Below are 12293 nucleotides of genomic sequence, written 5' to 3'. Positions count from 1 at the left end.
TTTGTTGGGAAATGGTTGGGAAGCTTAAATCTGAAGGCACACTGGAAGGGAAAATAGTCCTCGGAGAGGGGTGACATAGAAATACAATAAATAAATAAATAAATAAATAATACCACACACTTTTATTAACCTATCATATCTTTCCATTTTTGGATTTGAAACACCCCAGTTGTGGAATAATTAATGCCCCAAAAGGCAAATCTGAGGTTCTCTAGTAGTTACTTACTGAGCAATGGTTGCTTGATGTTGATTGCAATGGGAAATTTAAATCACCATCATTATGAAATGCTGTTTCCACATCAGTAAGTCTGACTTAATGCTTCTGGTGTATATGCCTGAGCTGCTTACTGAAGAAAGCTAAAATCAATAAATCAGAAGTATAGTTTAGGACGGGGTCCCCAAACTTTTTAAACAGGGGGCCAATTCACGGTCCCTCAGACTGATGTGGGGGGCCCATTAAACACAAATTACATTTCAAATTGTTTTGCTCCGGGAGTTTGTATGTTTCATTTGCTTTTGTTTGAATGTTACTCTTTTGATTGACTTTTCTTTTTACTACATCATTTTTAAGTTTGTTTGTTTGTTAGTTAGTTAACTTTCCTGTCTGTCTGTCTATCTGTCTTTCTGTCTGTCTGTCTGTCTCTACCTACCTACCTACCTACCTACCTACCTAGCAAGATTAATATGCTGCCCAACTCCAATGAACTCTGGGTGACTAACAAGAATAAAACTTGTTTAGGAGACTAGTGGTCTACTTCAGGAAACTCATTTTTACAGCAATTCCTCTTAACCCTGTTGTTCTGGTCTAGTCAATATGACCCGGACCGAAAATGGTTTATTTTAGGTACGTACTTAAATTTGGTTTTTTTAAAAAAAGTTTTTCACTAGGAAACTAGTTTGAACATTTCTGCACACAATGAAATTGAAATGAAAAAATTGATGCTCATTGGTTTATTTTGCTCATAAAAGCCCTCCCCCAAGCATTTTTCTGCAATTTTGTTCATTTTTTAATCTAGATTAGGCTGCCAGTTCCAACTTTTTGCATTGTGAACATCCTTGATCATTGCAAAAATGGAAATGAACTGAAAAAATGATGCTTATTTATTTTTGGTTTTTTTGCTCAGAAATAAGCCCCCCCCCCCCCCCCCCCCGGCTGTGTGCAATCATTTTCACTTTACATTTTTTTAGCCTTCCAGTTCCAACTTTTTTGAAACCTTTTTGCATTGAATTGCTAGTTTGAACATTTCTGAACAAAATGATATGAAAATTGAACTGAAAAAATTGATGCTTATTTGTTTATTTTGTTCAGAAAAGCGCCCCCCCCCCCCATGATTTTGAGAAGTTTTTTCAGTTTTTATATATTTTTTAGGCTCCAAATCCCAAATATTTCCCCCCTTTGGTATTGATATAATGAATTGAACATTCCTGATCATAAGAAAAATAGAAATGTACTGAATAAAATGATGCTTATTTGTTTATTTTGCTCAGAAAAGGGCCAGTAATAGAGAAGAAAATAGTCATTGAAATAAAGGAGTTCATATCCATGATGCTAGTGAAACATAAAGAAACATTTGGACAGAGAATGGAGGGCACTCTGATGCACTTAAGCACGCCCCTTACGGACCTCTTAGGAATCTGGAGAGGTCAACAGTGGACAGTCTAATGGTGAAATTTTGGGGGTTAGAGGATGACACTACAGAATCATGTTGTGAGTTCCATGCTTCGACCACTCTAAAAGTACAGTACTAAAGTCTGTACTTTTTACAGTCGAGTTTGGAGCAGCTTACTTTAAGTTTGAATCTGTTGTGTGCTCATGTGTTGTTGTGGTTGAAGCTGAAGTAGTCATTGGCAGGGAAGACGTTGCAGCAAATTATTTTATGGGCTATACTTAGATCGTGTTTAAGTCGACGTGGTGCCAAGCTTTCAAGACCCAGGATTGTAAGTCTAGTTTCGTAGGGTATTCTGTTACATCTCCTGCAAGTTCCCTGTCAAGTCACCAAACCAGCACAAGCTCCTTTTGCTGTCCCTCAACTGCTGCTCAGTACCAGAACTGACAAGGAGGAAGAGAGGGGTGCTTCTCCTCTGGGCTTGATTCCTCTGCCTCCCTCCCCAATAGCTCTCTTGCCATGATAACATGTTTCATTATGTCCAGCCATGAGACCTAGGGAAGCCCCTTCTGGCCCAAGGGTCTCCTCTGCCTTCCAGAGTTGAGCTAGACTACCAAGTACAGTGGTACATCTGCTTAAGAACTTGATTCGTTCAGTGACCAGGTTCTTAAGTAGAAACGTTCTTAAGTAGAAGCAATTTTCTCATAGGAATCAATGTGAAAGCAAATAATGTGTGCAAACCCATTAGGAAAGAAATAAAAGTTTGGAATTTGGGTGGGAGGAGGAGGAAGAGGAGGACAGTCGTTATCGAAGGAAGAAGGTGATAGGAACTGTGTTGGCTTTTTTGGCAGCTACTGTACACTGCTGGCTCATATTTAAATGGTTGTCCACTAGGACTCCAAGATCCCTCTCACAGTTACTACTGTTGAGCAATGTTCCTCTTATACTGTACCTGTTCGTTTTGTATTTCTTGCCTAAATGTAGACCCTTACTTTTGTATGCTCTGGTTTGTAGAGTAATATTGCCAGAGAAGAAGCTACACAAGATTAGATTGCCAACTCTTAGTGGCTTTTTGGCAATATTGTTACTGTGGGCTTTGGCACTTGGTCATTAGATAGGAGTACTCCAAGGTATAAAGTGAGGGTCATCTACAAGATCATGTCCTGCAAGCTTGTATTTTGTTTTCTGATTCTTTTTCTTGATGTCTAAGACAGACGCTCAATAACGATGGCAAAAAATGGTCATAAAATCAGGCATGACTCATGCATAACTACAGCCCAGCTTAGCAATTGAAATGTTGATCCCAATTGCGGTTGTAATTCAAGGACTACATGTACAATGTTTTCACAAACATGCCTTAGGGTGATAGACGAACTGAATTCATAGGATGCCTTGGGTCAGATCTGAGTCTGGAATCAAGATGTCTGATGTGTGAATTTCTATGCCAGTATAAGATAACCTTGGCTGCCCTGATGCCCTTTTTTCCTAACATACTTTGCAGGTTTATTTTGAGGATAACATTGGACAAGATAATAAAATGAAACAGTTGAGAGATAGGACCAGGCAAGTGAACAATAAAGCAGATCTATGCAATCTGAAAAGAGATCGGGAAAGCCATCACTGACTTTATTTAAGAATGGTCTTCAACATCCTGTAAAAATTTTTTGGAGAGGGGGGATTTTAAAGCACCACCATCCTTTTAGTAGTTTCCAGATCTTTCAAGAGCTCCCAGCATTTTCAGTCCTTTTAGTTACCACACTATAAAAAAATGTTGAGACTCTGGAAAGAGTGCAGAGAAGAACAACAAAAATAATTAGGGGACTGGAGGCTAAAACATGTGATGAACAGTTGCAAGAATTGGGCATGGCTAGTTTAATGAAAAGAAGGACCAGGGGAGACAGGATAGCAGTCTTCCAATACTGCTGAGGGACTGCCACAGAGAGGAAGAGGTCAGGCTCTTTTCCAAAGCACCTGAAGGCCAGACAAGCAATAATGGATGGAAACTGATTAAGGAGAGATTCAATCTAGAAATAAGGAGAAATTTTTTGAAATGGGAACAATCAACTTCATGGATTCATGGATGCCAAGTGTATCGGTGGTTATTGAAACGGATGTCCATGTGCCACCTTTATGTTGGTTGAGGCAGGCAGGATTCCCTTGAGTACCATTTGTTGGGGGTCAAGGGAAAGGGAGGGTCTTGCCTTCTCTTTCTGCTCAAGATCCCCGTGGACAATTGGTGGGCCACTGTGTGACACAGAATGCTGGACTTGATGGGCTTTGGCCCAATTCAGCATGGCTCTTCTTATGTTTTTATGTTCTTAATCAACCAATGGAACAGCTTGTTGGAGTAACGTTTTGCAGAAGCTGGCCCACCCAGATAGCCACAGTAGCCAACCAGCCTGCCTCAGACCAGGATATCAGGAACCTTTATCTTAAAGATAATTGAAGATACTCACTGTAGTTTCTTAGGAAAATATTTACTTCTTTCATAAATACTACACTAACTATTTGCAGTGTAGTTCTCTAGTAGTTAATATACCAAATACTTACAGTTCTCTAACTACTATTCTCAGTTACAATATTTAGCTCCAGTTCTTCATCCACCCAAATCACCTAATTTACAAGTCACTCTAAACCAAGCCACAATATCTTCAAACCAAGCTAAGCCAAACCACAGGCCACACCTATGCAAATGTGCATTAGGTACTTTTGTCAGACAATCAGGTTACATTACAATTTGCATATTCACAGTAATTAGGCAGGTTTACATTGTTAAAGTTATACAATTATTCTCTCTCTGCAATTTGGAATATTCTTTCAGGTAGGCCTGATCCTGACACACCTTCAATATTCCAATATTGCAGACACAAGAAATATCCAATCGTTTCTCTATATTATACAAATCCATGTTAACATATCAATTAACCATACATTGCATCTCTTTCATGAATCCACAATTCATACATTTGTAATTTATATTTTTGGTTTACAATTCCATTACCCACACCTACATCTTTACGTGCACTTATAAATCACATTTTTGGTTACATAACACAATATATCTTTGTCCTTAAACAACAAATGCTAACTGCCTTTTGTCCATAATACTTTTTGTGAATACATACATTTATTTATTTATTTTTATTTTTTAATATATTTGTCATACAAGTATAGAATTAAAGTTTGTATTAACATAACAATGTATAAAGAGGTGATAAAGAGGATAATAGGACAGAAAGGTAGGCACAATAGTCCGATTATGCACGCCCCTTACAGACCTCTTAGGAAAGGGGAGAGGTCAACAGTAGATAATTTAAGGTTGAAGATTTTGGGGTTAGGGGAAGAAACAACAGAGTCAGGTAATGAGTTCCAGGCATTGATCACTCTGTTGCTGAAGTCATATTTTCTGCAGTCAAGTTTGTAGTGATTTACATTTAGTTTGTATCTATTACGTGCTCTTGTGTTGTTGTTGCTGAAGGTGAAGTAATTACTAACAGGAAAGACGTTATGGTGTATGATTTTATGAACAATAGTTAAATCAGATTGGAGGCAATGAAGTTGTAGATTTTCTAGCCATAGTATTTGAAATCTGGAGAAGTACGGTAGTTTGTTTCAAGAGGAGGAGTAAAGGACTCTCTCAATTGTGTCAATGTCAGTTATGCAATGTGAGTTCCATACAGGCGAGCTGTATTGGTCTGACAAATATTTTGTAAGCTTTGGTTAGTAGATCAGTGTTTCTGGAGAAGAAGCTACGTAAGATTAGGTTTAGTGCTTTTTTAGCAATGTTGCTACTCTTCTGAGAGGGCCTCATACAAATCTAATAAATTATTATTATTATTACAGTGAGCTCTGGTACTTAGGTCATTGGATATGAGTACTCCAAGGTCTTTGACAGGGTGAGGGTTAGCTATGAGTTCGTTACTTCCAAGTATGTATTTAGTATTCTGATTCTTTTTACCAATATGTAAGACAGAGCATTTGTTGGTTGATATTTGAAGTTGCCAGTTGTTAGACCATTCAGCTAGATGATCAAGGTCCTTTTGAAGAGTAGCAGCATTGCAGGTAGTATTAAATAGGTTAACATCATCAGCAAAGAGAACACAGTTGCTTGTAATGTGGTCACAAAGATTGTCTATGTAGAGTATGAAGAGAGTTAGTCTTAAGACACTGCCTTGAGGGACTCCACTGTTGACTAGAGCAGGATTAGACATGGCACTTCCTATTTTGACTACTTGTATGTTATGCAGGAACACTGTTAACCAATCATGTAGTGGTCCAGAGATGTCATAGGACTTTAGTTTATGAAGCAGTTTGTCATGAATTACAGAATTGAAGGCTTTACAAAAGTTAATGTAAATTGCATCTATTGATTTACCCTGATCAATTTGAGTAGTCCATATGCTTTTGCAGTGTAATAGTTGTAGATTACAGGATAGCTTTTTTTGAAACCACATTGTTTGTTGGAAAGTAGGTTATCAATTTCAAGATGGAGTGTAATGGATTGGTTAATGATTGATTCTATAACTTTGCAAGTGACACAAATTGGTGGGTAATTTTCAATGTTACTGGGATCTCCTTTTTTGAAGATAAGGATGACTGTGGCTAGTGACCACAGTTTGGGTAAGTAGCTGGTTCTGAAGGATTTATTAAAATTATGCTTACAGGTTTGGCTAAGGTAGAGGAGAGCTTTTTAAAGAAGTAAGCACATAGACCATCGGGTCCAATTGATAGAGATGGCTTTAAGTTGTGCAATGACTTTTAACATTTTCTTCTGTAAAATCGATTTGTGTTAAAATCTGGATAACACCTCACTTTTAAACTTTAACAACAAACAAAACATATATCTGGTGTAATCATCTACTAGAACAAACATATACTTAGCACCACCTTGGTTTGCTTTAAACGGACTTGCCAAATTTGCAGAAACCAATTCAAACGGCTTCTTGGTCACCCTCATGCTATTGTTAGGTATTGGAAATCTTTTTTGCTTTTATTTTGCTGCAAACAACAATTAAGAAATTCATTTCAGTCTTTTTAAAAAAATAATGTTTATTAAATTTCTGCATTTAAAATCAGTCAAAACACACAAAACATACAAAGAAAAAAAGAAAAAAATGAGGAAAAATAGACAGACAGCTTAGAGCATATAAAACGTTCAGTTTCAATTGTAAAGACATAAGTTGTCAACCATATTGTTGACTATCACTATTGAGCACCCTGATGTTAGGTATTTAGGTCTAGTATGTGGAATTGTGTGTTTATTTTCTTTAATTCTGTATACTAAAGACTTCAGAGAGGGGCGGCATACAAATCTAATAAATAGAAATCTAATAAATACAAATACTATATTTGTATTCATTTTGGGTATTTTTGAGGAAGGTACGAGTTTGTTTTTAGGAGCTTTATGTTCCATTGATTTATGGTTCAGTGTTTCCTTATTTTCATTACGTTTGGGTAAGAAAGGAAGGAAGAAGTGTCTGGCTTTACTTTTCCGTTAGTTTTTTAATGTATGTTTTCTGTTTGAGCCTTTTGTATCAATTTTCCCATATTTTGTAAAGAAATATGCAGTTTTTTACATTTACATCACAAATATCAGTCAAATAGTGTATGCAATTATAATGAACTGGTTTGTTAGTTACACAGGTAACATTTCCCATATCATTCTTATCTTTCATAACATATAACCTCTTTTACATTATACCTTCAGCACAGTTTTACATTGTTAAAGTTATCCAATTCTTCTCTCTCTGCAGTTTGGAATATTCTCTCAGGTAGGCCTGATCCTGACATAGCTTGCCCTCAAAAGTTGTGGGAGCTTCATCAATGGAAGCTTTCAAGAAGAGACTGGCATCTGGCAGAAATAATGCAGGGCAGTGATGGCGAATCTATGACATGTGTGCCACAGGGGGCAGATGGAGCCATATCTGAGGGCACACAAGGTGTTGCCCTATATTAGTGATGGTGAACCTATGGCATGAGTGACACAGGTGGCACGCAGAGCCATATCTGCTGGCACGCGAACTATTGCCCTGGCTCAGCTCCAACGTGCATGTGTGTGCCGGCCAGCAAATTTTTGGCTTGCACAGAGGCTCGGGGGGGGGGTTTCTAGAGAGCCTCTGGTGGGATGGGGAGGGCGTTTTTACCCTGCCCCGGCTCCAGGGAAGCCTTTGGAGACTGGGAAGGGCGAAACACGAACCTACTGGGCCCACCAAAAGTTGGGAAAAAGGCAATTTCTGGCCTCCAAAGGGCCTCTTGGGGGCAAGGGAAGCTATTTTTGCCCTCCCCAGCATTGGATAAGGGGTGTGGGCATTTGCACATGTGCGATAGCGTATGCCCATGCTCTTTTGGCACCCAAGGAAAAAAAGGTTTGCCATCACTGGCCTATATCATTACCAGTGTGCAGCTGATTTTCGGCCTTCTTCCATTTTCGCTGTCCTCAGGCTTCAGGAAAGCCTCCTGAACCTTGGGGATGGCAAAAAATGGCCTGACGGGATTACCAGAAGTCTAGAGGCTTCACTGATGCATATGTGCAAGCGCATGGAGGATGTATGGAGGACTGTGTGCAGGCATGGGGGACAGTGGGGAGGGGGTTACGTGCATGCATAGCGGAGGCCATTGCATTATGGGTGTGGTCTAGTGGGTGCACAAACCCTTTTGGCACCCGAGCCAAAAAAAGTTCGCAATCACTAGCGTAGGGCAAGATTCCCTGTAATTTTTTTTCAGTCTGGGCAGAAAAGTATAATGTCTGAACAGCACATTTTCATGCCTGGGTGTGGATTGGTTAGAAACCCGCTCGTTAAGCGAATCTAGCTTCTCCGCCCTCCCTGCCCCATTGTCCTTGCTTGTGAGATGGTCGCAAAAGCCACATGACCTTAAGACACAGCAACGGTCATAAATATGAAACAGTGGCCAAGTTTTGATCACGCGATCGTAGGGCTGCTGCGAAGGTCCTGTGAAAAAAAGTGGCATAAGCCACTTTTTTCAGGGCCGTTGCGACTTTGAACGTTCAGTAAATGAACTGTTGTAAGTCAAAGACAACCTGCCTTCCCCCCTGGATGTTTTTAGTGGAGCTTCAAAATGGATCCCTGATCTGCTTTTAAAAGAGTGCACTGGTTAGACAGATAATCCTCAAGTTCTGTTCTGACACCAATGGAGGCCAACGTTTCTATCTCCTAAGACGATGATTAAGTGAGTTCTGCCTCACTTTACCACCTTTCTTGCCACAGTTGTTAAGTGAATCCCTGCAGTTGCTTGTCAGAAGATCCCAGAAGATGTTCACATAACCCTGGGACATTGCCACCATCATAACTACGGACCAATTGTCAAGTATCCAAAGTTTGATCCAAGAAAGAATAAAATGGAAAAGGGGATTAAAGGGGGATTAAAAAAAAGAAAAAAAGAAAAGGGTTCGGTTAAAAGTTCTGCTCAGATTAAAGAAATTGGAGTTTGAGAAAGGTTAATTAAGCTTGGAGTATTGTTTTGTTTGCTCTTTTTTTAACTTTAATTATTTTTTCTATTTAGATATATGAATTTAGGAATTGCTGATCTGTTTTAATAAATTTACATTAATGTATCAATGGAATTGAATTTAGATATTTTGGGGAAATTAATGATTTTAATGATTTTTAATTGATTGAAAATAGAGAATTAGATTTTTCCCCTTTTTTCTTTTCTCAAATTGACTGAAATTTAAGATTAATAATTAAGTAAGAAATGTAAATAAGTATTAATTGGCTAAATTTAAGATGGGCTGAAATAATTTTTAAATTTTGGATTAGGTAGAGGTGGGGAGAAGTCTGAAATTCATATATGTTTATGTTTTGTTTTTAATTTTCTTTTGTTAACATTTGATTGGCTATACAAGGTTTTCTTGGTTTATAGAAAATGTATGAAGAAAGAAGAGAGCACTTTGGCATAATGGTTAATAAGTTAGAAATATAATTGGTATTGCACTTTTTGAAGGAACATTAAGAAGGGAATTTATTTAAAAGTATATAACTGGATGACAAAATTAGAAAAAAAACTTTTGCAACTTTTTGTATGATTGATATTATTACTAGCAAAATATCACATTTTATTTATGGAAAATTAGTTGGCACACTGTATTGTTTGAATGTTTTTTGAGAGAGAAAAATTACACCCCCCAAAAAAGTCCTTCCTTCCTCTGTCCCTCCTTCATTTCATTCTTCATCCTTCCTTCCTTGTTCCCTCTATTTCTACTTCCTCCCTCCCTTCCTTCTTTCCTTCCTTCCTTGTTCCCTCCATTTCTCCCTCCCTCCCTCCTCCCTTCCTTCTTTGTTCTCTCTGTTAAGTATGTATGTATTGAATGCATAAGTTTGATATTTGCATACTGCACGTTGATTGGTTGATGTTTCTGGCGGGAGCTTTGTTGCTATGTCAAGTTGTTGTCTCCTGCTGGCAGTTCCCTACATAAGGTTAGAGACTCGCGCTTTCCCCTCAGCACCACAAGACTGCGTCTTTTGACAGTTGCGTGTGAACAGTGCCTAATTGCCTGAATTGAATAAACCATGGTTGTTTTCAACAATTTGACTCTCCTAATTCTTATTACTGGCTATGAGGAGGTCGAACCTCCGCTTCAATTTTCCTTCCAACATGTCTACACCACCGTCTTCATCGGTTGCCAAGCCTCCAGAACTTTTTGATCCGGAACGCATGGCTTGGAAAGCCTATATGGTGAAATTTTATATTTTCCTCGAAGCATCTGGCATGAAGGATGCTGAGAGCAGCAGAAAACCGGCCATATTTTTAAATCATTGCAGCACACAGTTATATGACTTGGCAGAGACTCTTACAATCCCGAACCAGCCAACTGGGTTAAAAGGACCATTGTTAAACAAATGGCCCCTAAAACATACACTGTCCATCTGGAGGATGGCCAAACATGGAAACACCATGGAGACCATCTATGGAGATGGCTAGAGTCAGCCATGCTCTGGCAACAAACTTTGTTAAAACAAAATAAAGACTTGGACTCTTCACTCCCAACAGGGAGTTCGTCCCGGCAAACGCGATCCCAGAACCGTCAAAATGAAATAGATTGGGACTTACCAGCTCATTAGCGGCATTCCAGCATGGCAGGGTCCCTTCCCCAGGAGGCCGGTGGTGTTCCTCTGGACTCAACCGCAGAAGGAACCCCACAGGCAAGTCTTGGAGCCCTCCGCGAAGTCGCAGATGAGCCGACGTCCTCTCTGGTCGACGTTTCAGATACAAATGATATGTGCAGGTCAGACAGAGAAACACGCAGACCCAGGCGATTGGACGATTTTATCTGACTGACCTACAACTGAACTAAGAGGGGAGGGGTGTTAACTATGTATGTATTGAGTGCATAAGTTCAATATTTGCATACCGCGCGTTGATTGGTTGATGTTTCTGGCAGGAGCTTTGTTGCTATGTCAAGTTGTTGTCTCCTGCTGGCAGGTCCCTATATAAGGTTAGAGACGCACACTTTCCCCTCAGCACCACAAGACTGTGTCTTTTGACAGTTGCGTGCGAACAGTGCCTAATTGCCTGAATTGAATAAACCACGGTTGTTTTCAACAATTTGACTCTCCTAATTCTTATTATCCTCCATTACTCCTTCCTTCTTTCTTCCCTTCTTCCTTTCCTTCCTTCCTTCCTTCCTTCCTTCCTTCATTGTTCCCTCATTTCTTCTTCCTTCCTTTCCTCCTTCCCTCCTTCCTTCCTCTCTATTTTTCTCTTCCATCTCCCTCTTTTTTCCTTCTCTCCCCTTCTCTCTCATTTGTTCCTTTTTCCTCTCCCTCGTTCTTTCCCTCCATCATTTCCTCATTTTTCTCTTTCTCTTTTTCTCTCTCTCACATTCCGTCCCACTCTCACTCCCCCCCCCCCGCCAGCTCTTCCTCTCTGTCTCTCTGCCTCCATCTCTGTCTGAGCCAAGAGGGAGGGAAGGAATGGTGGTATTTCTCCCAAATTCCTGGCTTACCAAAAAAGCGGTGCAGTTTATAAAATATAGTTAACTGGGAACAAGAACAAGAAAAAAAATAAGAGGGAGGGGGGAAAGGGGCAGGGAGAGAAAGAAACGCGTTTTCTCTTCTTCTTTTCCCTTCAGCCTTTAAAAGAGAACAAGATTCAACTCCCCTAAAAGCAATGATTCTTGATCGTTAAAAACAAAACACAAAAAGCAGGACAGGAAGGAAGGAGGCGAGACAGGAAGGAAGGATGCAAGACCGATTAGGTCCCACACAATTGGCCTTCTACAGATCCCGTCGATTAAACAATGCCATCTGGCGGGACCCAGGGGAAGAGCCTTCTCTGTGGCGGCCCTGGCCCTCTGGAATCAACTCCCCCCAGAGATTAGGACTGCCTACACCCTCCTTGCCTTTCTAAAGATCCTAAAGACCCACCTATGTCGCCAGGCATGGGGAAATTAATATACCCCCAGCTACTATGGTTTTATGTATTGTTTGTTAGGTTGTGTGATTGTTTTCTTTTTTATAATAATGGGTTTTAAATTGTTTTTTAACATTAGATTTGGACATGTTGTATTATTGTTGTGAGCTGCTCCGAGTATTATTATTATTATTATTATTATTATTATTATCCCCATTTCCACAAACTATCTGCTTGCCTCCAGGAAATAAATATACAGCATCGAAAGGAGCAAGCAACATCAGAGAAGGTCCCTTGTCATGAGGTGGAGGAGAG

At 39.5% G+C, this 12293-nt stretch overlaps 1 protein-coding gene across 1 annotated transcript in view; it reads left to right on the top strand.

Annotated features, from left to right (window-relative positions):
* LOC139152928 (uncharacterized) overlaps nt 1–12293 on the top strand; it is a 45414-nt gene that overhangs the window by 909 nt on the left and 32212 nt on the right. The window lies entirely within an intron of this gene.

The sequence above is a fragment of the Erythrolamprus reginae genome, chromosome Z (genome assembly GCF_031021105.1).
Source record: "Erythrolamprus reginae isolate rEryReg1 chromosome Z, rEryReg1.hap1, whole genome shotgun sequence".
NCBI classification, from domain to species: domain Eukaryota; kingdom Metazoa; phylum Chordata; class Lepidosauria; order Squamata; family Dipsadidae; genus Erythrolamprus; species Erythrolamprus reginae.
The sequence above is the reverse complement of the archived record's forward strand: the minus strand, read 5'-3'. Positions and strand labels throughout refer to the sequence as shown.